This window comes from Macaca thibetana, chromosome Y (assembly GCF_024542745.1).
Source record: "Macaca thibetana thibetana isolate TM-01 chromosome Y, ASM2454274v1, whole genome shotgun sequence".
Taxonomy (NCBI): domain Eukaryota; kingdom Metazoa; phylum Chordata; class Mammalia; order Primates; family Cercopithecidae; genus Macaca; species Macaca thibetana.
The window spans coordinates 10,284,228-10,311,656 of record NC_065599.1 but is presented as its reverse complement, the minus strand read 5'-3'; the positions used below and the strand labels follow the sequence as shown (position 1 = coordinate 10,311,656).

At 46.5% G+C, this 27,429-nt stretch overlaps 1 protein-coding gene across 1 annotated transcript in view; it reads left to right on the top strand.

Annotated features, from left to right (window-relative positions):
* The first annotated feature begins 2,338 nt into the window (after window positions 1–2,338).
* TBL1Y (transducin beta like 1 Y-linked) overlaps window positions 2,339–27,429 on the top strand; it is a 231,985-nt gene continuing 206,894 nt past the window's right edge. Inside the window, exon 1 of the mRNA XM_050777731.1 lies at window positions 2,339–2,476. The gene's annotated coding sequence lies outside the window, so the exon portion shown is untranslated. The remainder of the gene's footprint in view (window positions 2,477–27,429) is intronic.

Here is a 27,429-nt window from a genome sequence, read left to right as displayed (position 1 = left end):
AAAAAAAAAAAAAAAAAAAAAAAAGAAAATTCCAGCTACCGTTGGTGACATTTCTTGCAAACAGATTAGTTTTTCCCCTGCCTCCAATTAGTAACTGAAAATAACTGGAACACACACACACACATCTCTAGTGCAGTAGTTATCTGTGGAAATTATTGTGGCTAGCTTTGTCAGAATGCACTAGCTCCTTCCAACCTTGTTTTCTTGTTGTTTCCCACCTGATAGGACTGCACATTTGAAAAATTCGAAACAAAATAACACAGTCTATCACTTATCTACCGCCCATCTAGCACTTCAGAAAGAGGAATTTTGGTGATTGCATGACAAAAAGAGGAGGTCTCTCTCCTAACTTAGTTGTTACAGTGTCCTTTGGTGTTCTATAAGCCTATGATAAAAGCTATTGACTATTCACGGGCAATAAACCCGGTTGGATGATTGGGATATTACAATACAGGCAGGATGGATTCTGAGCTGTCTTGCAGCTAGCTACAGAAGATCAGCTGTAAAACTTGGCTACCCTGTGCTCCCGTCTGAGCGTGAGGATTTCCATCACTTTCTCCTACTTTAAAAGATTGACATCTGCCAAGTAATTAGAACATATAAAGAGGCCTTTTAATCAAGTTCAGTGTGGAATTTCCAAGTGCTAAGCCGGGGTGGCAGGCTAGGAGGACGGTTTGGCTGCGCAGCTACTTGAGGGCGTGCGGTAGCCGAGGGCTGAGTCTCTGCCAGTCCAGAGCATTAAAGATGAATACTCCTCCTTTACTTTCTGAAACTGAATGAGCAAGGCGAAAGAAGATTCAATTAAACGCAAAGTGACCCTACAGGCGGAAAAAACACAGCGCTTCCACCAGAAGGCGGTGGGGGAAGGGAAAAACGTGTACCCAGGGTAGGGTTGCATCATGAGCTCCGTTGGGTTTTCTATTGCACCCTTAGTTTTTCCATTGCATGCAATACCTCAGCATCAGTCTACACAAGCCCAGGTAGCCTGGGAGCAACGAAGGGCAGGCTCAATGGAAGGCCCCAAGTCTTTCTGGAGACCTCTGAATGGCAGCTGATAATAAGACATAATAAGGCACTATTCTGCTGATTCACAATTATGGAGACTGTGTATGTATTTTCTTACCGATGTGCTCTAACGATGGTGTAGCAACCGTGGTTTTGTATCATTGAGGTTTTACAGCACTATTTCGCAGGGTAGTTTTTAGGTCTGCTTTTTTGGTTGGAGGATCGAACCTTAAAAAGTCATCTCGGGTTCCCGTTCCCCCACAGCTTGAGCAACAGATAGTCTAGTGCGCGAGAAGAAAGTGAGGTTATAAATTGCTGAGTGTACTGGGATCTCAGCACGAAGCTCATTATATATTAAAGGGAGGGGAAAACTTGTTTAAAAATATTCAACACAGCAGGCCCCAGAGGTGGTGGGGAGGAGGAGTGGAAATCTGTTTAACTGAATTAAGGCCGCGAGGCGAAGAAGGAGCGCTGGAGACTTGAGTGCACGAAGGCCAGGCCATGTAAACATTGGCAACATAACGCACTTTGCTAATGCTCGAGGGCTGAAGCCTGAGGGTGACGGTGGAGGTGAGCCTCTTAGCCTCCTCTCTAATTCCCATACCCGAGCTCCTGGCTTTTACGCCAGTTTGTCCCTAAGCATTTCTGGTTCTTTGTGGGAGGTGTTTTGCAAAGAGGGGACTGTCCCTTTTTTCGAGGTGGGGAAATGACAACTGGGGCTGTCTTCTAAGACAACGATTTTGAGGGAGGTACACCCTCGGTCAGGTGCCAGGGGGCGGCCGGGCGGCTTCCTTTTTCAGCTGGGGGAGGGCAACAGTTTAGCAGCGGTCCAGGTTCCCCTCACCCACCCTCGGCATAGGGGAGGGGCAGGTTCGCAGTTCCCGATTCTCCTTGGAGGAGGGGCTGTTTCCTGATCTAAACCACTAAGGCGCCGGAGCTGGGGCGGGGGCTGGTGGGACGCGGGTATCCCACGGCCGGCCGTTGAGGAGTGGCCGGCCGTGGCTAGCGGGGGCCGTCCCGCTCACAGTCCTCCGGGCCAGCATTTGCGTGCTAGCGGCCCCTCCCAGCGGTGGTCACTGCCAGTGTCAGTCCCTCCCGCCGCCGTGCAGTGCCGCCCTATTTCGCTGCAGCCACCGCGCCGGCTCCAGCGCCCGCAGCTTGCGCTCTAGAGCGAGGAGCGGCCAACGCCCCCGCCCCGCTGCCGCCATCGTCACCGCAGTGCTCTCCGGTCGCCATTTGCTACCGAAACTTTCCAGCAACCGCGACGTTTCCCGGACTCCGCGGCGGGGGGGCGGAGGCGGCCCAGGGGCGGCGCGCTGCTGCTCCGGGGCGCCGGGCTCTTCCCGGCCGGTGCGACGGGCTCTTTTCGGCAGCCGCACTGCTGGGCCTCGAAAGCTGACGGCCTGAGGGAGATACATAGTGCGACCAGGTACCCGCCGCCGCCGCCACAAGTTGCCGTGCTAGCGACGAGGTGAGTGCTCTGCGTTCCGTGGACCGGGCGCAGGTCGCAAACTTCTGCGTACTGCCCTGACTCCTTGGGGTCCAGCAGGCGGCTTGGGCCGTCCAGAGGGTCCGCTTGCCCGAATTCCTGGAGACGCAGGTCCCCAACTGTTCCGGCGGCGCTCGGACTGGGGTGCGGAGCGCTGCCTGGACTCAACAATACTCGGAGGTGGCCGCTCCCCTAAAGTGCTTGCCCGCCGTGTGGGGAGGGGACGGAGGTTGGCGGGAGAGACTCCTTTGTCTGGGGAAGGGGAGGGGCTGGTAAGTTTAGGAAAATGGAAGTACTTGGCTTCTTTCCTGGTGCCGCTTCGTCTGCCGCTCTTGGGGTTTGCTGGGCCCAGCGCTACCGCTGGTGGGCGGAAGGGGCAGGTGGTGGGATTTTTCTCGCCGTGGTGAAGGGGAGTCCCTTTCATCCACCGGACTCGGGCCGGCCTGCCCCGACCTGGGAGGAAGGCGCAGTTGCGCAGAGCGGGGCGACCGGCGGGCTGGGCGGCTAGGGCCCCGCGGCGCCTGCTCGGTTTCTGAGCAGATTCCCCACCTCCAAAAAGGGGATAGGCAGACGCTCCCCCTTTGCAAAACACCTCCCACAAAGAGCCAGAAATGCTTAGGAACAGACTGGTGTAAAAGCCAGGAGCTCGGGTGTTGGAACTGGAGAGGAGGCTGGGAGGCTCACCTCCACCGCCACCCCCAGACAAAAACTGTCAAAGAGGTCGGGAGTTCCCCTCCTAGTCCGGCCCCACCGCTCTGTCGGGCCTGGGGGCACCCCCCGCCCCAGCCCGCTCTGTCTGGGTCTGCAAAGCGCCCCCACGGGAGAGCGCAGACTTGTTAAACCTCGGCTCTGGCGAGTCGCCGTCTAGCAGATCCTGGGCCCGGTCTTGCTTCCCAGGGGGACCTTTCCTCACGGAGTGGGCGAGGCGTGTGCCTTCGGGAGTCAGTGATGTCCGGATATGTGACAACTCTGGGTCGTTGGAGTCCCGCCGGCGCTGGACTAGGGCTGGACTTCACGTGCGTCGTCTATGCGCGGTCATGCCAGAGGCTAGGGCTCACTCACTGCACGGCCTCATGTTCCTGCAGCCAGCTACGTGAGTCTAAAATTCCACACAGGTAGGGACCAATGTGATTATTTTCGAGTCGGTGGTGATCTGGAGTAAAACTTAGTGAGAAACAAAATCCCAGCCTGTTTTATTTGCAACTGTTTTGCATGGTCAAGAGTGGCTTGACCTGCTTTCTGGGTGTTTTCCTCTGCTGACAGGCAAGAATCCCCGGTTCAGCCTGTAAGGCGAGGGGCAGGACTCCACACTAGGAGGCGGAGAGGAGGCCAGCCACCTCACTGCTAATGTCCCAGACGGTGGCCTCAGTATAGGAAGTGGTTTTTATGGAAAGTTTAGAAGTCCTTCCTAGAAAAGGGGCAGTTAGGAAAAATAAAATATAGAAAAATGTTGAGTATGACTCATTTATTTTAAAGAGTAGTCATGTCTCACATATGCCACAGATTTTTGTGGAACGCCGCCGAGCTGGGTAACTGACACAACAAAAGTTGTTCATCACTGGATCTGTTTATTAAAAGGGGCCCTTAAGGCGATTGCAGGCCGTAGTAGAACACACACCTGTAGGTCAAAAATGGAAATTTGTGGTGTAGTTCTGCCACCCTTGCTGCCTCACCACCCGCCCCAAGGCATTTGGCCCCTTTACTGGGCTCAGAGGAGTCCTGTCCTGTGCTGGCAGTTTTAAAGAGGAAACTGGACCAGGCGCGGTGGCTAAGGCCTGTAATCCCAGCACTTTGGCAGTGCTAGTGAGTGATCACTTGAGATCAGGTGTTCAAGACCAGAATGGCCAACATGCTGAAACTCCATCTCTACTGAAAATACAAGAATTAGCCGGGGTGATGGCAGATGCCTGTAATCCCAGCTACTCGGGAGGCCCAGAGGGGAGAATCTCTTGAACCCAAGAGGCGGAGGTTGCAGTGAGCTGAGATCATGCCATTGCACTGTAGCCTGGGCGACAAAGTGAGACTCCACCTCCAAAAAAAAAAAAAAAGAGGAACCTGTGTGCAAAAATAACTTTACTGTAGACACAGTTAGAAATGAATGATGGCCGGGCGCGATGGCTCAAGCCTGTCATCCCAGCACTTTGGGAGGCCGAGACGGGCGGATCATGAGGTCAGGAGATCGAGACCACTCTGGCTAACACAGTGAAACCCCGTCTCTACTAAAAATACAAAAACTTAGACGGCCGAGGTGGCGGGCGCCTGTAGTCCCAGCTACTCGGGAGGCTGAGGCAGGAGAATGGCGTAAACCCGGGAGGCGGAGCTTGCAGTGAGCTGAGATCGGGCCACTGCACTCCAGCCTGGGTGACAGAGCGAGACTCCGTCTCAAAAAAAAAAAAAAAAAAAAGAAGTGAATGATTACAATTTTGCAGTACCATTGGTTCTGTACAACATAATCTTGAATTTTAGTTAGAAGATATTTTTTTGCCTTTTAAGGTAACAGTTCATTAAAAAATACATCAGCCTACTGCTAGGTGCTAGGTACTGTGCTGGGCCCAGGGCACACCATGAACAAAGCAAAGCCCTGTTTGGGGACTTTGGATTGGGGGTAGGCTAGGGTATGCCCTGGTCTCCAACTACAGAGTGTGTGCTACTAGGATCCTTCGTGGGAAGAGTTTTTAGCTGTTCTTAGTCTTCTTTCACCCAAGGCTGATCAGTCCAGTAATTATAACTGTCTCCCTTTACATTTCACATGTAGATACACAAATCTTCTAACTGCTCTGGAAAGTTTGGGCGTTTTAATGGACTGCATAGAGATATATTATGGTGTGGGACTTTGGAATGTATTTGGTTTCGAATCTGTTTTGTCTAGTGGAGGCTTGGTTTTCTCATCTGTGAGATGGCACCATGAGTCTCTCTCACAGAGCTTTTTAAGAGGCTGTATACCACTCTCAGGAGCTGACAAAGTGGTGATTAGAGCCCCTGAGTTAATCTCCACAATGGCAGGTTCCATTGACCTAGGTATGTTTGGCTAGAAAAGCTACCTTTGTCTCCATTTGTCCTTAAGTTGTGAAAGTGCCCACCATGTTTGCTTTACCCTTGAGCAGTTATGTAACTTTGAACTCCCACAACTTTTCTAAGCATATTTTTCATGTGTAAATTTAAAAAACAGAACTAGAATTCCTCAAAGTCCAGCTCTTAAGCTTGGTGTTTATTATGCCTTTCTGTCTAGTGTGGATCTTCCCACTGGGAAACAAAAATCTATAAATTATACACACACTCACAGGAGACTCTATGATTATGGAAATACGTGTGTGTGTGTGTGTGTGTGTATATGTAGATGTATCAACAGACTCCCAGAAAGTCAGTGAATCAGGTGGTTTCTTCTGTAGCTTTGTCATTGCATATAGTAGCCAGTTGCCACATGTGACTATTCAGACTTAATTGAAAGCAACAATTCTGTTTTATCAGTAGCACTAGCCGTACGTACTTCATGTACTCTGAGGCTGCATAAGGTTAGGTGGCCACCATACTGGACAGTCATGCGCAGTCATATTGGATAGCAGGAAATTGCAGAAAGTTCTGTTGGAGTATGTTACTCTGTAGTTACTGCAGTGAAACCTTAATAAAGAAAACTGTTGGCCAGGTATGGTGGTTCATGCCCGTAATATTAGCACTTTGGGACGCCAAGCAGGGAAGAAGCCTTGAGGCCAGGAGTTTGAGACCTCATCTCTACTAAGAATATTTTAAAAATTAACTGGGCATTGTAGTGTGAGTCTATAATCCCAGCTGCTCAAGAGGCTGAAGTTGAAAGATTTCTTGATCCCAGGAGTTCTGGGCTATGGTGAGCACACATCTGCACTCCATCCTGAATAACAGAGGAAGAATCTGTTTCAAAAACAAAATAAAACAAAACCCAAAACAGTAGTCATACCTAGGTGAGGTGGTTCATGCCTGTAATCCAGCATTTTGGGAGGCTGAGGTGGAAAGTTCAAGACCAGCCTGGCCAACATGGTGAAAACACGTTCTCTATTAAAAAAATACAAACATTAGCTGGGTGTGGTGGCGCATTCCAGCTACTTGGAAGGCTGAGGTGTGAGAACTGCTTGAACCCAGGAGGTGGAGAGGTTGCATTGAGCCGAGATGGTGCCAGTGTACTCCAGCTTGGGGCACAAGGTGAGACTCTGTCTCAAAAAACAAAATAAAAACCCCAAAACAACAACAACCAAAAAACAGCAGTCAAGAGAGTTGTGCTTTTTGTGGAGGAAGATGTGAAGTCAATAAAATTTAACTCACAGGTGGGCTTGTCTTTTTAAAAAAATGACTCATTTCAGCCAGTGATTTGGCCAGGAAAACAATTTCAGCAAATGGGTTCTTAACGTGAAGCTGACGACCTCTAGTTTTAAACTGAGGCGGTTTGGTCCAATTTTGATTTAAAAAACAGAACTCCAAGCCTGAGTCCCTCACTGAGTGTAGAATTTTGGGCAATACATTTAGCTGCTCTGTGTCTCACTTTCCCCATCTTAAAAAATGACACTGCCAATCGCCATGTTGCCAACCTAAGCAGATTGTGGTAAATATTCCTCAGGATGGTGTAGGTGGAAGGCATAAGTAAAATCAAAGGTGCTTCTGTCAGTAACAGTCCTATGCCAGGGTACTGTAGTGCCATATCTGTTATTTTGAGATCCTCACATACTCTGGATACCTTGGGCTTTCCCTTCCCCTTCGTTAAGTTTAAGGCCTAAGTATCGAGGTTAAGTATTTTGAGATGAAAGTCTTTTGTATTAAAAAGCTAATAATTGTTTCCAACAAGATGAGACTTTCCAGTAGTCCAGTATTTTAAAAACGTCGAATCACGACTGTTAGCTGTTTTCTGCACAGCAGTCTTGAGTCAGGATGTTATTTTTCTTACTTGGTAGATATGTCATTTGTCTGGTTCTTTGTATTTTTTATGGCAATGAATGAGAAATTTTATTTGTAAATGAGGATGGGGAGAAAGTGAATTCTATGTTTTTTAGAGAGGTGAATTCCCAGATTAACTCCCCTGCCATTTGTTCTTTTTTTGGTGTCTCTCTTGTCAGGACTCTGGTGTCACCTCCTGTCAGCCTTTGGTTGAAAGCACTTGGAAACCTGGGTGGCTGATGTTCTCCAGAGGCAGAAAAATGTTCCCGGCCAAGGGAGGTCATCTCCAGCAGATCCTGAGTGTCAGGAATTCAGATTCTCTGCTCCACTCCTGCTGGATAGGAGAACACTTCCACTAGAACCTGGACCTGGCCCCTTTCCAGTTTTCTGCTGGGAGTCCAGATTCTGGTGTTTTGCCCTGAATCTCCCCGCCTGGCTCATCATCACAGCGTCTCTGCGCAGTGAGGCAAGACCATCATTGTGCTGCTTTCCTGATGCCTTCCATTTGCCTTTTTCTCCACTTGGGAAAAACAAAAAATCCTGGTATGTTACATCCTGAGAAGTTGTTAATCTTTCACCGCTGCATACATTGAAAAAAATCAGTTCCAGACAGGAAGCACCACTAAAAGGCATATGGTAAACTTTTTTTCTAATTGGAAAGGAAAGCTTTTTTCCCCCATAACTATTTTTTAGTGTGAAGGAAGTAATTGATGTCTTGAGCTAGAGATGGGACTCAAGTTTTTCCCCTTAGGTCTTGCCTGCTACACTCCTGGCCACCCTTTCTGTGGGACTTGACCAAAGGGATCACACTGGCCAGCCTGGCAAACCCACCAGAACCAAAAGAAAAGCTGGATGTGGGAAAGAGCTGAAGAACTCCACGTGTGTCTGAAGGGCAAAGAGAGCCTAGGTTGATAAAAGGAGGTTCAGATTTCCAGTGGAGAAATGCAGCCGTTAAAGAATGCGCCCCTTTGCAATCATCACCATCAAATATTTATGGAGAATCCACTGCATGCCTGAATGTTGCAGTAGTGACTTGGAAGCTGTTACAGATGCAATTGGAGGAAAGCAGATGGAACTGGAGGAAATTTAAAGTAAAGATGATGGAAGAAAGAGTATACTGAGTTTTCACAAGAAGATGGGTACTGTTTCCTTTTGCCTATGTCTGTTCTTGGCTGATGGAATGAGAGAGTTCAACTTGGGGCATGCTACACTATGTGTTCAGAAAAAAGGGAAGACTTAGAAATGAAAGTAGAGGCTGGGTGTGGTGACTTATGCCCATAATCTCAGCACTTTGAGAGGCTGATAAGGGCAAATCACTTGAGGCCAGGAGTTCGAGACCAGCCTTACCAACATAGAGAAGTCGTGTCCCTACTAAAAATACAAAAATTAATGGGTTGTGGTTGCGGATGCCTGTAATCTCAGCTGCTTGGCAGACTGAGACATGAGAATTGCTTGAGCCTACTGAGAGGCAGAGATTGCAGTAAGCCGAGATCACACCAATGCACTCCAGCCTGGTGACAGTGAGACCCTATCTCCCTCACCCAGAAAAACTCACCGCACTTTGGGAGGGTGAGTAGTTGGGTAGATCATGTGAAGTCAGAAGTTTGAGACCAGTCTGGCCAACATGGTGAAATCCCACCTTTACTAAAAATACAAAAATTAGCTGGGCATGGTGACACATGCCCATAATCCTAGTTAGGAGGCTGAGGTAAAATCAATCACTTGGGAGGTGGAGGTTGCAGTGACCTGAGGTCATGGCATTGCACCCCAGCATGGGCAATGAGAGTGAAATGCTTTCTCAAAAATATATAAACGAATGAATGAATGAATAAATGAATAAATAAATGGAAGAAGAAAAATGAAGGTAGACAACATGCTTGCTTATTGGAATGATGTTTTCACACTGAGTTCTGGAATGTAGCAGCCAACCAGTGGCTCTTATTTGGCATGCTTTGGTCCTTTGCTTTTGAAGGGGGCATTTGCTAAAGTCTGGAGATATTTTTGGGCTCCCACAGCTGGAAAAGGTAGGGGGAGCTCCTGGCATCTTGTGGGTGCACCCCTGGGATGCTGCACAGTACCCTGTGTGCACAGGACAGCTCCACCGCAGAGAATGGTCTGGCCCTGAGTGCCAACAGTGCCAAGGAGAAACCCTGAATTGTATAGTCAACTTTAGCAACAGTCCCCAGCCTTGGGCCTCAGACCAGTACAGGTCTGTGTCCTCTTAGGAACCTGCAGGAGGTGAGTGGCAGGTGAGTGAGCATTGCCATTTGAGATTTACTTCCTGTCAGATCAACAGTAGCATTGGATTCTGATAGGAGTGAGAACCATGTTGTGAACTGCACATGCAGGGGATTTAGGCATTGTGCTCCTTATGAAAACCTAATTCCTGATGATCTGAGGTGGAACAGTTTCATCCTGAAATCATCCTCCATCCCCACCCCATGGAAAAGTGTCTTTCATGAAAGTGGTCCTTTGTGCTAAAAAGGCTGGGGAGCACTGAACTGTTTAATCCTGTTTTGGTCAAGGCCTGTTGGGGAGATGGGAAGGTGGATGCCAAGGAAAAATTAACTTCAATTTCTGTAGTTGTCAAGACACACAAATTTTAGGGCGATATATTAGGAAATAAATCACAGCTGCTGATCAGTACAGTAAGAGTTTTAGATGCTTACAGGAGAAAGGGAAGGAGGAGGTAGGAAGTGGATTTTGCAGAATGATCACAAATGAGGTCAGAGGGTTTTGCAGTGGGCGGTGGGGCAGGAGTGGGGGTCATTGCTAGCTGTCCAAGCTCTATTTCAGCACAGGTCTCCTGGAGCCCTACATTCAAGTACTCCCTTAGTGCATGTTTCTCAGCCCCTTCCTTTTGGTTGTATTGATGTCATCACAGATGTACTAGGTCTTTCTTACAAGGAGGGTGAACTCCTTGGTACTTTGGAGTTGGTTACGAACAAGTGGCACAAGGTTTCTCTGCTCAGTGAATTGTGAGTGGTGTAGGATCACTAGAAATCTCAGAAGGAGTCAACTTAGTGTGCCGCCTTCATCTCATTCTCTTCCTACAAATGTTGAAGTGAGACAGGGTGGGACAGCTGGGTATGGACCTGTATTATACTTTGTGGAGGCCCTCTTCCAGGTGTCTATAGGAAAAAGGGGTCTAAAGTGAGGTTCTGCTGTGGCATGTTTCATCCTGAGCCAGCCCCTGGTCCCCATGTCCAAGTGAGCTCCAGAGCTGCCCTGAGTCATGCCTGTTTTCAGGAATTCTGTGTTCCAGCTGGACCTAGGGGCTGGGGACAGCCATGTTGGAAACCTCATTTGCAGCCACAGTGCCATGCACTGTGTGCATCTTTGAGCACATCAGTGAGCTTCTGTAGCATTAGTATTCTCATTGAGACAGAAGGTGTGTGGAGTGGGGGATGTGGGGAGAAAGATTTCCCAGGCTTCTTGTATTAAATGAGCTAGAACTGTATTTTCATGTATTTTGAATTTTTACTTATCCTTTCTTGAGATGGTCTCACTCTATTGCACAGGTTGAAGTGCAGTGGTGCGATCTCAGCTTAGTGCAACCTTGGCCTCCTGGGCTCAAACAGGTCCCCCACCTCAGCCTCCGGAGCAGCTGGTACTACAGGTCTGTACCTCCATACTTGCGTTTTTTTATTTTTGTTTTTTAATTTTTGGTAGAGAAGGAGTCATCTACATTGCCAGGGTGGTCTCAAAATCTTGGACTCAAGTGATCCATCCTCTTTGTTTGACTACACAAAGTGCTAAGACTGCAGGTGTGAGGAACGATACTCCGCTGAAGCAGATAGAATTATAATGCTTGGAGCCCAATATGCTTATATTTTCCTGTTTTCCGAAGTTTTGAATTGGGTCTGGAAAGGTATCTTTATCATTTAGGATGTCTAGTAACTTGCTTGCTTTTTTTTTTTTTTTCCGTTAACGTTTTCTTTTCCCTCTTTTTTTTTTTTTTAAAGACAGAGTCTCGTTCTGTGGCTCAGGCTGGAGTGCAGTGGCACGCTGCAACCTCCACCTCCTGGATTCAAGCAGTTCTCCTGCCTCAGCCTCCTGTGTAGCTGGGATTACAGACATGTGCCACCACGCCTGGCTAATTTTTGTATTTTCAGTAGAGACGGGGTTTCACCATGTTGATCAGACTGGTTTCTGACTCCTGACCTCGTGATCCACCTGCCTCTGCCTCCCAAAGTGCTGGGATTACAGGCGTGAGCTACCGTGGCTGACCTTCCCTCCCTCATAAATTTTAGGACCATATCTGTATACTGTTATTTTTTAAATTACTGTATGGTAAAATTGGCTCTTTGGTTGTATAGCTTTATGTGTTTTAACACATGCATCAGATAGGTGTCATAATCAGGAGAGAGAACACTCCCCTCAGCCCAGAGATGCCCATGGTGCTATCCTCCACAGCATGTTTCTCTGCAGTCTCTCCGGCCCCAGCCCCAAACATGGGGCATCTGCCTATAGGTCTTACAGAGACAACCTTATGGCCTGTTAAATACAGTAAGACATTCTTCTTCAAAGGGTTAACTTGTTTAACTTTCCTTGTCCTTTGTTACCTGCTTTCAAGGCCAGACTCCCTTACTCTTTATGTTCCCTTGCCCTGGGAAACAACCTTCCTCTGGTCTTTTGTCTACAGAATCTACATTCCATATCTGCTGCTCACTCTGTAAAGCAGCCCTCCTGTCAAAACACCGTTGCTGTAATTACTTGTTCTGCAAGTCTTAGGGATCCCATGTTCTGTAACACATGGTAGAATGCCTTAGGTGAATCTCTCCAGTCTTCAGTACCATCCTTGACTCCTCTTTCTGATGACACATGAACTTTATGCCTTTGCACACCTCAGGCAATATCAAAAGAAAGGAAAAGAACAGCTTAGGTTCTTAATGTGTGTAAGAAACCACAGTGAAAAAGTCAGGTATGTTGTTGAGGCTGTTAAAGCTTTGCTTTTTTTCTGTACCAGTTCTTGCTTTCTCATTGGTTGACATGGAGGATCTTTTTTGATGTCCCCTTTAGAAAGTGTTATCCTCACCTTTTTGCACAGTCTTACCAAAATACATCTCACAAGCAAAATGTATCAGAAGCTTGTAGTCATGACTGTAGTTTCAAAAACAAGACGTATGTTCATGAAGAACCTTTGCTGTTTTCCCAGTGCGTTAATCATATGAATATAAAATAGACTACAAATATCAAGTTGTTTTTGCCTTTGTTTATTTTAGAAATAAAATGGATTGCTACCTCTGAGCTGTGAAGCTGCTAACCTGTATTTTACTTTGGGCCGTAATGTTGCTTTCTGTGATCTCATATGAAGTGACGTTTTCTAGAATAATCGTTGTTCTGGTATTTCGGTGTCTTTTGTCCTGCCTGAAATGGTGGTGTGAAGTCACAGAATATGTGCCTGTCTTCCCATGTAGAGTTAAAGGGCTGAAAGAGTGGCCTCAAGCCTCCCTCTCCCTCCCAGGTGTGAAAATTTGGATTTCAAGGTCTGGGAGGCCGTGTGTTTTTCAGACTGGTTAAGGACGATGATTTTATGTTAACTAAACATTGGGATAAACTTACAGTTGTTTATGTCCTGTGCTTAGAGGAGCAGTTTTACATGATTAAAATAAGCAGTATTTTGGTAAACATTGGTAAGTTAGTTACGCATTTTAGTTGAGGAATGCACAGCAAGTCAGAAGGCGCTTTGTGCTGCAGGGTGCCTCTGAGTGATTCTTGGGAGTGTGGCAATTTTCCAGTCCTAGGAGATCCTGTGAAAGAAGCACAAGCAATGCTTACAGCAAAACTCACACTGTTTTGCCGTGGACATTGCTGGACTGTAACAAAGGGGGATGCGGGAATAAAGACAAAGACAGAAGAGTATATTTGGAAGAAGGGGTCGGGGCTCCTGGCTTCTACTGAACAAGGGTACTGACTTTCTAGAGCCCTTCATATTTATTGAGTAAAGGAGATACAGAGAAGGGGGTGGTTGTGATCAGCTGCTTGACTTAGTGCAGGCCTGCATGACTACATTCTCTGAACAGTAGTCTCCAGATGTTCCAGTAGATAACTTCAGCGAGCCTGGTGCCAGGGAGTGACTGTCCTCAGCAAACCTTCTGGTGGCAGGTGCAGATACGAGTTTGCTCACATCCTGCATTCATGATAAACAGTTTGCTGTTTGATCATACAGCCTCCAGTAGAATGCTGAGTTCGTCACAACCCTCAGACTTTCGGCTTCCAACAGTGTTTATTCTTGACCTGGGTGTCTGCCTTAAATTCCTCTCATTTTTCCTATCATGGTGGCCGTAGCCAGAATGCTTTAAAGAAAATATGAGAGTTTTTCTGCTTGTTTCTTTTGAGCCTGGAACTGAGATTATGACCCCAGATAGCCTGCACAGGGCTCTTTCCTTTCAGGAACACCTGCTTAGGCTAGAATACCAGAGGAGGGAGAAGGTGAGGCTCTCCCTGGCTTGGTAACTTTCCTAGCCAGCTCTTCAAGATGCTGAAACCTTCCTTCATGTCTGCTGGGAACTGTATCCCTAGCACCATCATGTTGGAGCAAGAAGGATACATGTTCCCTTTTGGGTAGCTTCACTGATTCCAATTAGGGATCTGCCTGTTGTTAGAGTCTGTGTGAATGTGCAGTATTCTTTTTTTGAGATGGAGTCTCACTCTGTCACTTGGAGGGCAATGGTGTGATCTCAGCTCACTGCAGCCTCCACCTTCTGGGTTCAAGCAATTCTCCTGTCTCAGCCTCCTGAATAGCTGAGATTACAGGCATGTGCCACCATGCCTGGGTAATTTTTATATTTTTAGTAGAGGTGGGGTTTCACCATGCTGGCTAGTCTCGTCTCGAACATCTGACCTCAGGTGATCTGCCTGCCTTGGCCTCCTGGAGTACTAGATTACAGGTGTGAGTCACTATGCCCATCTGTGAACGTGCAGTATTGTTCAATGCTGCAAGCATTTTTGCTTGGCTGAATTGCCTGATAGATGGAAATTTGGAGAAGAAGAAGTTTACATATATATGTGGTGGCATTTTATTTCTTACATCCGTAATGACAAACCGTTTATTTATTTTTATTGTTTATTTATTTATTTTTTTGAGACAGAGTCTAGCTCTGTCGCCCAGGCTGGACCGCAGTGGCGTGATCTCGGATCTCAGCTCACTGTAAGTTTTCCTGTCCAGGTTCACGCCATTCTCCTGCCTCAGCCTCCTGAGTAGCTGGGACTACAGGCGCCCACCACAACATCTGGCTAATCTTTTGTGTTTTTAGTAGAGACAGGGTTTCACTATGTTAGCCAGGATGGTCTCAATCTCTTGACCTCATGATTCACCCACCTCAGCCTCCCAGAGTACTGGGATTACTGGCATGAGCCACTGCGCTGGGCCTATAACAGACCATTTACTTATCTAGTTTTAGAGACAGGCCCTGTCACTCAGGCTGAAGTGCAGTGGGGTAATCACAGTTCATTGTGGCCTCAACTTCCAGGGCTCAGCTGATCCACTCCTTCAGCCTCCCAAGTAGCTGAGACCACATATGAATGCCACTATGCCCTGCTTTAAAAAAAAAAATTCTCAATTTTTGTAGAGAGAGGTCTTGCTGTATTGCCTAGGTTAGACTTGAACCCCTGAACTCAAACAGGCCTCCTGCTTTGGCCTCCTGAAGTGCTGACATTACAAGTGTGAGCTGCCACACTTGGCCAACAAATCCTTTAATATAGTGGTACCATCTAAACTCATTTTAAGAACTGAAGAAAAATTCAGCAGAACTGAGCTGTGATTTCCATTTCTGGTGCACTGTAGGTGATACTCAGTGTGAACCTGGACACTTATGCTCCTTTAGTTGTTCCTATATCTTGTCATCCATGGGAAGATGAGAAGTGAAGTTGGGTCAGGTGCAGTGGCTCATGCCTATAATCCCAGCACTTTTTGGGAGGCTGAGGTGGGTGTATCACAAGGTCAGGAGATCAAGACCATCCTGGCTAACATGGTGAAACCTCGTCTCTACTAAAATTACAAAAGATTAGCTGGTTGTGGTGGCCAGCTACTCACAAGGCTGAGGCAGGAGAGTGGCGTGAACCCAGGAGGTGAGGCTTGCAGTGAGCCAAGGTCGTGCCACTGTGCTCCAGCCTTGGCGATAGAGAGAGATTCTGTCTCAAAAAAAAAAAAAAAGAAAAAAAAAAAAAGAAAAAAAAAAGAAAAGAAAGTTAAGTGGAGATCTGTCACCAAAATCTGCCTTGCAAAAATTGGTAGTGCCAGTATGCAAACGTAATTCCCGGCTGCCATAAAAGTCCAGGTGACTTCACAGTTTTTGATTGTATTTTCTAAAAGCAGGTGAATAGGGAATTGAAGTCCCTGCCATTTAGTTCCTTTGGGGGTTGGAATAATTTTGGTTCCTTGCCTTCAGATCTTCTTTCAACAGAATCTTTTTTTTTTTTTTTTTTGGAGACGAAGTCTTGTTCTGCCCCCAGGCTGGAGTGCAGTGGTGCAATCTCAGCTCACTGCAACCTCCGCCTCCCGGGTTCACGCCATTCTCCCGCCTCAGCCTCCTGAGTAGCTGGGACTACAGGCACCCACCACAGCGCCTGGCTAGTTTTTTTGTATTTTTAGTAGAGATGGGGTTTCACTGTGGTCTCGATCACCTGACCTTGTGATCCGTGCGCCTCGGCCTCCCAAAGTGCTGGGATTACGGGTGTGGGCTACCGCGCCCGGCCTTTCAACAGAATCTTATCATGCATTCTCATCCTATACAACTGTAATGCTAGCTCCATGTGGATAAAAACTCAGGGATTCAAAATTATAAACTTGAAAATGGCAATTGCCAAGTTCTGTCAGTTGCACATCAGTCTGGGAGACATGATTTGGTTTAATTCCCATTTTGATTTTGGAAAAAAAGTCACATTCGGCTTGCTTTGTTTCACCAAAACACACTGGTGATTCTATGCCAATTTCAGCTACTTCCAGTGATGTTTATTAGGCTACTTCAAAAATCCTAACTAGAAGAGGCAACCTTTGAGGTGCACCTAGCTCAGAAGCTGGTGAAAATGAGAATGATTAATCTCTTTTGTCCATTACATGACAGAAATTATCATAGACCATATGACAACAGGTAGAGAAACTTGTGGGTATTTTTGTTGTGGTGGTTGAGAAAATTGTCATTTGGTTGCTGCTACCTTACTGTTGTTACAGAGTGAATAAATGTAGAAATTATACACAGGACTCAGACCACATTATGGGTTGTGGAGGTGACTTAAGGTCTTTTGGCTGAGTTCATTTGCTGAGAATAGCTGAAGATTTGGTTTTCATCAGGCTAAATGCCAACCAACTTCAAGTAGTTCTAGGTTTCCATATCAGATTTTTAGTTTGTTTAACTTTTAGTTTAACTGAGAGGACTGACATATCAGTTTTTGTTTTTATGTATTATTTTTGGGGTTTGCATCTATTTTCTTCTTTGTGAATAATGAATTTTCAGTATAACTTTGTTATATGAAATGATGCTGATACACTGGTGCAGTGCATTAAAAAGCCTACAGGGAACAATACTTGTGGATTTGTATGTATTGATGTCACAGGTTCCTTGGGGTGTTGCTTTGCCAGAGGGAAACCTTTGTGGCGGGTGGTGTCTTCTGCCTTAGTTTTGCTCAGGCCTGCTGGGTTCATTCCACCCACTTGGCCTGGCAGGCTGGTAGCACAAGCCAAGCATAGAGCACTACAGTGTCTTTGTGAATGTGGGGTGCTGGCTCCGTGTGAGGCTGTGGCTAGACCAGATGTACCACATGTGCCTTTTGTTGTGGGCACCTGCATCTGGATAAGGGGAATGTGGTGGCACCCAGAAGATTGGAGACATGAGGAACTGCAGAGAGCCAAAGAGGGTATCACAGCCCTGGCTTGGGGAGCCCATCTTGAAAGTCGACAACTTGTCTGTCCTCATTGCCTGCAACATGGTAAGCAGGGAGGGAGGGCTGTGTTTTAGCCCTGTTTGTGTTACAGCTCTTTCAGTCCCACCATTTGGTGCGTCCTGAGTTCTTGTTCTACATCCAGGAACATTGTGGTACACAGACAATTGGTAGGAGAGCAAGGTGGAGAGAAGCTTCACTGAACGACAGAACAGCTCTCAGTAGACCTAAAGTGGGAACTCCTTTCCACAGGCAGGTCATCCTGAAGTCTAGCTGAGTCTGGCTGAGTCTGGAGTTTTCATGGTATCAGAAGGGAGGAAATGTGTGCTCACTGATCCATGGGGTCCATGGGTGGGCCTAAAGAAAGCACCATAAGCTCTTGCTTCTGGCCACAGACTCCACACTGAACTAGCAGCCTGGTCCCCAGGCTTCAGGCCATCTCTGGCTTGAAGGTGAGGTTTCACTAGGGACCCACCCCTTCCTGCCTAGGAACGTGTCTGCCTCCCATGGCCATAAACATGCTGTCCATGGTGCCTAGGCTGTCCAAGCTGAGGGGTACCTGCAGGCATGCACTGAGATACTCTTGGCCTTCCAGCCTCCTTCTTGTGCTCATCAGTGCCCAAAGTCTGGAGGGGGCCAGGGTAGCAGGGACTAGGCATGTCAGTGTTGCCTCAAGCATGTACACACCCAGCTGGGTCACAACAGCACTCAGGCTTGGCCTCAACTTTGCTCTGAAATTGGAGCAGGTGCTGGGATTGGGGAGAGGCCAGGCGGCATGATCAGGCACTTCTGAGCCTGGAGGGGCAAGGCCTTCCTGGGACCCTGAGAGTACAGGTATGCCTGGGTACACAGCTGTGGCTGGGTGGTTGCAGCTGCGCCTAGAAGGGCAGGCCTCGCTGTTCGCAGCTCCTGATGACTCTACAGAGTGTGCGACCGCAGCCAGGCCTACTCTGCGTCAGTCAGCATTTTCCAAACCGCTGCTCCAGATGGGTTGCCGCTACTATCACCAACAGGATAACTCATAGCTGAGCATGATTAATGCTCATCCTTTACTAAAGTGAAATATTCATGTCTACTTTTTTTTTTTAAACCTGTTACTTCTCTTTATAGTAATACTTATGTGTTCACTGTAAAGAGAAAGTAGAATTTTTAACTATCTCAATTCATGCACCTGTCTCCACTCTCCAGAGACCAGTGCATTTAGGCCCTCATAAGACAGTTATAATAAAGTGTAAGTAAAGCAAATGCAGAGTATATTTGGGGATATATTTTGCATGCCCCCATAGCCTCACCCTTGTAAGAGACAAGAGATGGCACAATGTATTTTGCGTTTAGCCAGATACTTTGAGGTTTACACAGGTGACTTCATATTGGAAGCAGGTGAGTGAAAAACCACTGATTGCTTCAGCTGTGAACTAGAATCCTCTCATCTTTTGTTGTTGTCTGACAACACTTGTAATTATTCATTTGCTTATTTGCCGGCCAAATCACCATCCGTAGTATCTCAGAAGTGTACCTCAGATAATGACCCTAAGCAGGTTGACCTCTGAAGCCAGAGTTGACTTTATTTCCTAAGTGTTGACTTTATTTCCTGTGCTTGTTGTGAAGGGCAGCTGTCTAGGTAGAGTTTCTGGGTGTTTGAGGTGCAAGAGGTATTTAAGGGAATAAATAGTAAGGCCAAATGATAGCTCCAGGGACATGAAATCTCTGAATATGCTAACTTCTAGAGAGACTATGAAAACAAATTAGTTTGCTGGATTACATGCCTGTAATCCCAGTGAGAGGTGAAGCCAGTTAGGCTTCTGGGTTGGGTGGAGACTTGGAGAAGTTTTCTGTCTAGCTAGAGGATTATAAACACACCAATCAGCAATCTGTAAAAATGCATCAATCAGTGCTCTGTGTCTAACTAAAGGATTGTAAATGCAGCAATCAGCACTCTCTAAAATGGACCAATGGGCACTTTGTAAAATGGACCAATCAGCAGGATGTGGATGGGGCCAAATAAGGGAATAAAAGCTGGCTACCAGAGCCAGCAGCAGCAACCCAATGGGTCCCTTTCCGTGCTGCCGAAGCTTTGTTCCTTCGCTATTCACAATAAATCTTGCTGCTGCTCACTTTTTGGGTCTGTACCACCTTTAAGAGCTGTAACCGGCCGGGCGCGGTGGCTCAAGCCTGTAATCCCAGCACTTTGGGAGGCCGAGACGGGCGGATCACGAGGTCGGGAGATCGAGACCATCCTGGCGAACACGGTGAAACCCCGTCTCTACTAAAAAGAAATACAAAAAACTAGCCGGGCGAGGTGGCGGGCGCCTGTAGTCCCAGCTACTCGGGAGGCTGAGGCAGGAGAATGGCGGGAAGCCGGGAGGCGGAGCTTGCAGTGAGCTGAGATCCGGCCACTGCACTCCAGCCTGGGAGACAGAGCGAGACTCCGTCTCAAAAAAAAAAAAAAAAAAAAAAAAAAAAAAGAGCTGTAACCCTCACTGCATGAAGGTCTGTGGCTTCACTCAAGTCAGCAGGACCACGAACCCACTAGAAGGAAGAAACACTGGATACATCTGAACATCTGAAGGAACAAACTCTGGATGCTTCAAGAGGTGTAACACTCACCATGAAGGTCCGTGGCTTCATTCTTGAAGTCAGTGAGACCAAAAAGCCTCTGGAAGCAATAAATCCCTGACACACCAGCACTTTGAGGGGCCAAGGTGGACTGATCACCTGAGGTGGGGACTTTGAGACCAGCCTGACCAACATGGAGAAACCCCATCTCTACTAAAAATACAAGATAGCTGGGTGTGGTGGTGCATGTCTATAACCCCAGCTACTCCCACCCTGGGGAGGCTGAGGCAGGAGAATCACTTGAACCTGGGAGGCAGAGGTTGTCCTGAGCTAAGATCGCGTGATTGCACTCCAGGCTGGGCTACAGGAGCGAAAGTCATTTCAAAACAAACAAACAAACAAACCAAATAGTTTATAGCATTGGTGAAGTAGTAGCTGTATAATTTATATCAATGACAGCAGTAACTTCTCATTAGGAAAGTAGGCTTGTTAAAATGAGCAGCTTTCATCTTTCTGCAGAAATAAATCAATTTTAGTTGGAATAATTGTATGTGAAGCTTTATAATTGGAAACTTGAAGTCAGCAAAATTATTAACTTTAGTTACATTAGTGTACTGAAACTAAATGTAGAATAAGATTAGCTCATGGGAACATTTCATTTTTATCTCAATACCTACCCAGCAGTGAGTTTCTAGTTACATTTTGTAATTTTTTGAACATCCTGAACATGTATTACAAAATTAGAAACAGTAGTTGCAACAAGAGGTCGTATGTTTTAATTTTAATTATTTATCAGTTCACCTTTTTTTTTTTTTTTTTTGTTTGAGACAGAGTCTTGATCGATGGCCCAGGCTGGAGCGCAGTGGCACGATCGCGGCTCACTGCAAGCTCCGCCTCCCGGGTTCACGCCATTCTCCTGCCTTAGCCTCCCGAGTAGCTGGGACCACAGGCGCCCGCCACCGTGCCCGGCTAATTGTTTGTATTTTTAGTAGCGACGGAGTTTCACCGTGTTAGCCAGGATGGTCTCCATCTCCTGACCTCGTGATCCGCCTACCTCATATCCAGGAAGTGCTGGGATTACTGGTGTGAGCCACCGCGCCCGGCTCCCAGTTCATCTTTAACTGCAATGAAAACAGAGTAAATTGTCCTTTTTGAATTTTATGTTCTTTATGTGTCTGGCACAACAGAGGACCAAGTCTGGGGATCATTAATCTGCTTTTTCTGCGTGGTGTTTGTTGTAAGGGAAGTTTGGGCTAGATTCATGGTTTGCTGTCTAAAAGTAAATGTTCAGCCTTCTCTAGTTTCCTGTTTTATTTACATTTCCATTCAATGTTCTGTATTTGGACAACAAATAAATTTGTCTCTATGGGTTTCTGTTGGCCCAGATGTTCATCCCATTGGAAATTCTTTCTCTCCATGCCACTGAGTTGGGCAGTGTTTGCTGGTATTTGGCTTTCTGTATTTCCTGGAGTTGTCTTAGACACATTGTATATTCAGGTTGGGCAGTCATTCCCTTTGCAAGCTCTGTGTTACTTGTTTCTTTTGGCTTTGCCATAAATGTTTGCCTTCTGCTTGCCCCGATGTCAGCTTGTGATGTTTCATTTAACTTAGAAGTATTCAGCCTGACCTAAAATTAAATGTTTTTTAAAATATTGTTAATAGAGATATAAGTGACATAGAAGTCACCTCTTTGAGGTGTATCATTCCGTGAGTTTTAGTAAATTTACTTGGTTGCGTAGACATCACCATAATCCAGTTTTAGAACTCCTGCCTTCCTGCCTTCCTGCCTTCCTGCCTTCCTGCCTTCCCTCCTTCCTTCCTTCCCTTCTTCTTTCCTTCCCTCCCTTCTCCCTTCCTTCCTCCCTCCCTCCCTGTTTTGAGACAGAGTTTTACTTTGTTCCCAGATTGGAGAGCAGTGATGTGATCTCGGCTCACTGCAACCTCCACCTCCTGGGTTCAAGCGATTCTCCTGTCTCAGCCTCCTGAGTAGCTGGGATTATGGTCGTGTGCCACCACACCTGGCTAATTTTTGTATATTTAGTCAAGGTGGGATTTCACCATGTTGGCCAGGCTGGTCTTGAACTTCTGATCTCTGGTGATCTGCCTGCCTCGGCCACCCAAAGTGCTGGGCTTACAGGCCTGAGCCATTGTGCAGGCCAGTTTCAGAACATTTTCAATATACAATGAGAGCACTCCTGCACAGCTGTCACCCATTTCTGCTCCTACCTCCCAGCCACGGGCCACCACAAATCTTGTTCCTGTCTCTATAGACTCTCTTTTCTGAACTTTTTTTTTTCTTTCTTTCTCTTAGATGGAGTTTTGCTCTTGTCTTCCAGGCTGGAATGCATGGCGCGATTTCAGCTCACTGCAACCTCTGCCTCCTGGGTTCATGGGATTCTCCTGCCTCAGCCTCCCAAGTAGTTGGGACTGCAGGCATGCCCCACTATGCTGGGCTAATTTTGTATTTTTAGTAGAGGTGGGGTTTCACCATATTGGCCAGGCTAGTCTTGAATTCCTGACCTCAGGTGATCCGCCCGCCTCGGCCTCCCAAAGTGCTGAGATTACAAGTGTGAACCACTGCACCTGGCCCTTTTCTGGATATTTTAGAGTCATGTTTCCATGAATGAGTATCTCTCTGTGCTTGGTTGAACTTCCCAGATGGTGAGACCTGACTTAGTCACTTTGCCCCCCGCTGCCCTCCCCAGGAAGGGTAGGTGGGGAAAGGGAAAAGAAGGCAACTTTAACAGAGTAATGGGCATTCCACCTCAGTTTCTTATCTGTAAAATCAGGATAATGATGGACTTGTTGCAGGCTCTAAATGTGAAATCCCATAGGAATTAATTAGCTGGAAATGTGGCATACTGGAGGAGCTCATTGTTTTTGTGTTAACAGTGGGAATTACTGCGTAAAGGAGGTGGGAAAAGGGCTACCTGTAGAAAGGTGTGGCCTAAGTCCCTGGAGAGCTGAGGGCACACACCCCTTATGCCTTCTCTGTCTTTCGTCTTGAAAGAACCTGCCTGTGAACCTCATGCTTGGAGGGAAGCTGGATGTTGGCCCAGGATATACCTTTGCTGTGTTGTCCTCAATCCAGGGCAAAAAGCTCCCAACATACAGATTGATTTTTTTTTTTTTTTTTTTTTTTTGAGATGGAGTCTCGCTCTGCCGCCCAGGCTGGAGTGCAGTGGCCGGATCTCAGCTCACTGCAAGCTCCGCCTCCCGGGTTCATGCCATTCTCCTGCCTCAGCCTCCCGAGTAGCTGGGACTACAGGCGCCCGCCACCTCGCCTGGCTAGTTTTTTGTATTTTTTAGTAGAGACGGGGTTTCACCGTGTCAGCCAGGATGGTCTCGATCTCCTGACCTCGTGATCCGCCCGCCTCGGCCTCCCAAAGTGCTGGGATTACAGGCTTGAGCCACCGCGCCCGGCCCAGGTTGATTATTACAAAGGAAGAAGGTGTGTTCTTGGAATGTAATGGGTAGAGGCCAGGGATAGTCTCCAGCAATACAGTGGATGGTCCCCTCCTCTGCCAACAAAGAGTTATCCAGCTCTAAAAGGTCAGCACTGGGGAGGTTAAGATATCTGACCTTAGAAGTTTTGCACCTGCTGATAGCTGTAAATGAGGTACTTACATCCTCCATGAAGATGTAATGAAGTAGAAGGAATAAAAATCCCATGGAACCTATGAAAGAAATGCAAGTGTCTTTTAGTTTGCATATATTCCATGGAATAGGGATTTCCCTCTAAAGCAAAAATGATAAAGAAAACTTTGAAGCTGAGTTTTGAAGAGGAAAAAAAGACTTTCAAACCCTTTGGAAGTATTAATTTACCAGTGAAAAGTAAAATGCTGTGTAGGCAGAGAAACCATGACTGCTTGTTGGCTTCAGTCTGGTGATCATGTTCATCTGTGTTTGTTCCCTGAATAACGAGTGTCCACACATGCCCCTCTTCTCTACTTAATGCTCATTAGTGAGTGCCAACCTTCCTCCTTTCCTGCCTGGCTGGACCTTTTCCTCCTTCTGCGCTGAAGCTTGCCTGCATCTGTTTTCCTCCCTCTAATTAGCTTTGATATGTGCCCCTAGGTATCTTTTTGCCTGCCCCAAGCTCATTTTCCCCTCCCACACCCCACTCCCAGGTAACAGGTAATTGTACTAAATTCAAAGAATCCAAGCATTGTGGAGTTCTTTTCCTCCTTGTCTAGCAGAATCACCACTTCTCAGTCTAGGGTGCAACATTACAGATCTTTCTCTACCACTTTCAACTGTCCTTACACAAATATGTAGTCTGCTTTTTTTTATCTAAATGGACAGTTATTAGTTTCACTCTGCTTTCCATATTTTTATATCTTGATAGAGGTATATTGAAGTACAGTAAGCTAGACATTAATGTACAGTTTAGTCCATCCTTTCTTTTTTTGTATAGTCTTTGTAGAGATGGGGCTCACTCTGTTGTCCAGGTTGGTGTCAGACTCCTGGGCTCAAGCAGTGCTCCCACCTTGGCCTCCTAGAGTGCTGGAATTACTGGTGTAAGCCACCACACCTAGTGTTTTTTTTTTTTTTTTTTTTTTTTTTTTTTTTTTACCTTTTTATATCAAGAACTTGCTTTGTTACCAGACTGGAGCCCAGTGGCACAGTCCCAGCTCACTGCAGCCTTGGCCTCAGCCTTGTGATCGAGTAATCCTGCCACCTCAGCCTGTCAAGTAGCTGGGACTAAATGCATGCCACTACACTTGGCTAATTTTCAATTTTCTTTGGAAGAGATAGGGTTTTGCCAAATTGCCCAGGCTGCTGGTCTTGGACTCATGGACTTAAGGGAAAATCCTCCTGCCTCTAAGCGCCTCCCAAAGTGTTAGGATTATAGGTGTCACGTGTTTTTTCATACATACATAGACACAAATATTTGTGAAACCAGCACCACAATCAAAGAATATTTCCATCACTCTGCAAAGTTTACTTGTGCCTTTTTGTAATGTTGCTCCCCATCTCTATACCTCTTTCCCTAGACAGCCATTGGTGAGTGTTCTGTGACTATAGAATAGTTTGCATTTTCTACAACTTGGTATTTCTGAAATTGTACTCATTATTTTGCCTGGGATCTTTCTCTCAGCATCATGATTTTGGGGCTGCATGTTGTTGCACGTGTCACCAACACATTCCTCTGTATTACTGGATAGGATTCCATCCTTTATGAATGCACCTTGGTTTGTTTATCATTGGATGTTTGGGTTGTTTCCTTGTTTTTTATTGTGACAATTGTGAATACTGCTGCTGTAAATGTTTATGTGGCTGTCCAGTGGTTCTCACCTTCATTATGCATTGGACCCACTTGCAGAACTTGTTAAAACAGAGAGTCCAGTGCAGTGCCATGGTTCATGTCTGGAATCCTGTCAGTTTGGGAGGCTGAAGGTATATTGCTCAAGACCAGCCTTCACAACATAGGGATACCTCAGCTCTTAAAACAACAACAACAACAACAAAAAACAACAAAAAAAGTGCTGAGTGTGGTGGTGTATGAGCCTGTAGTCCTAGCTATTTGGAGGCTAAGACAAGAGGTCCTTGAGCCCAGGAGGTTGAGACTACAGTGTGCCATGATTGTGCCACTGCAGTCTTACTACCGGGGTGACAGAGCGAGATTCTGTCTCAGAACAAAAAATAAATAAAACACCAACTAAAACACTGAATCCCAATTCCCAATCCCCAATCCCAGTTTGTGATTCAGTGAATGAGGGGCATGGCTACGACACTGCCTTTCTAAGGAGCTCCCAGTTGACACCCATGGTGATGGTCCAAGGACCACACAGACTTTGAGGGCTGATGTTGCAAAGGAAATCTTTATAAATTATGGTAGTTTTTCCTTTGCTGGTTGTTCCAGATATTTCTCTCCTACACTGTTCCAAGAATAACTCAGGGTTGGTGGCTTGGGTGCTGATGTGTGTGACACACAAGCCATGACATTCCCCCAAATAGGAGTCAGCCATCATTGGGCCAAATTGTACCCTCTCTCTGCTGTGGATGCTGGAAATGGCATTCTGATGATATGGTCAGGTTGTATGGTCACACACACCCTTGCAGCATGAGCTTGTAGTTGTGGCTGGTACCAGGGGATCTGAGGTGCTGCTCTGCCCCCCCTAGAACTTTTGGGCCAAGTACAGCTACTTACTGAGCTTGCCTTTCACAGGCAAATAAAATCCATTTTCTTCTTCATCTCCTTGTCCTGTGAAAAAGAAGCAGTTCCAAGTCAGTGCACCAAAGGGGGCAATTTTGCCTTTCAGGCTTCTGATCTAACAAGGCTTGGAGCAGCTAGAATGTTAACCAGAAAATGTGTAATAATCAGTGTGTTTGTTCTCATTGTTTTGTTGTTCTTTTATTTTGGGGACAGATAATACTTTTGGTTCAGAGAGCAGCTTTAAATTAGTGTGGACCCTTTTTCACAAAAGCATTTCCTTGAATTTGGTGATAAAGCCCTGTTCTTCCACTTTGCCTTCTAGCTCATTCTGCAGTTACCTCTGGTCACTGCTTCTCATCTTTGCTGTTGACCTCAGTTCATTTATTTCAGGTTCTTCACTCATGAGATGTGGTGTGGAACGGATTCCTGGAGCATTTCAGGCGCTGTAAAGAGGCTTATCTTTTTAGGATGGTTAAATTTTAGATTTGCAGTGACTTGTAATCATTGGCTAATATCCTAGTTTTTTCTCCTTTTTACTGACAGTTTTACGGAGCATACACCCAACTCACTTCCCTAAAGTGTATAATTCAGGAATTTCCTAGTATATTTACAAAGTTGTGCAACAATCACTATCTAATTTTCCAACATTTTCATCACTCCCCAAAGAGACCCTATACCCGTTAAGACATTACAGCCACTTTCCCTTCTCCTCAGCTCTCTGGTAACCCTGAATCTACTTTCTGCCTTCATGGATTTACTTCTCTGGATATTTCACAGATACCGTGACCTTTTGTTGTATAATGTATGAAATTCTACTTTTGTGTAGGACTTTCTGTCAAAACCCTGGATGGGCTGGGCACTGTGGCTTCTGCTTGTAATCCCAGCACTTTGGGAAGCCAAGTTGGGTTTATCACTTGAAGTCAGAAGTTTGAGACCAGCCTGGCAAACATGATGAAACTCTTGTTTCTACTAAAAATAGAGAAATTAGCTGGGCGTTGTGGCAGATGCCTGTAATTTCAGTCTCAGAAGACTGAGGCAGGAGAATCACTTGAACATGGGTTGTGGAAGTTGCATTGAGCCAAGATCATATAGTTGTACTCCAGCCCAGGTGACAGAGCGAGACTCCATTTCATAAGGAAACAAACAAGGCTGGGCATGGTGGCTCACGCTTGTAATCCCAGCACTTTGGGAGGCCGAGAGGGGCAGATCACGAGGTCAGGAGATCGAAGCCATCCTAGCTAACATGGTGAAACCCCATCTCCACTAAAAATACAAAAAATTAGCTGGGTATGGTGACGGGCACTTGTAGTCCCGGCTACTTGGGAGGCTGAGGCAGGAGAATGGCGTGAACCCGGGAGGCGGAGCTTGCAGTGAGCCGAGATCCGGCCACTGCACTCCAGCCTGGGCGACAGAGCGAGACTCCGTCTCAAAAAAAAAA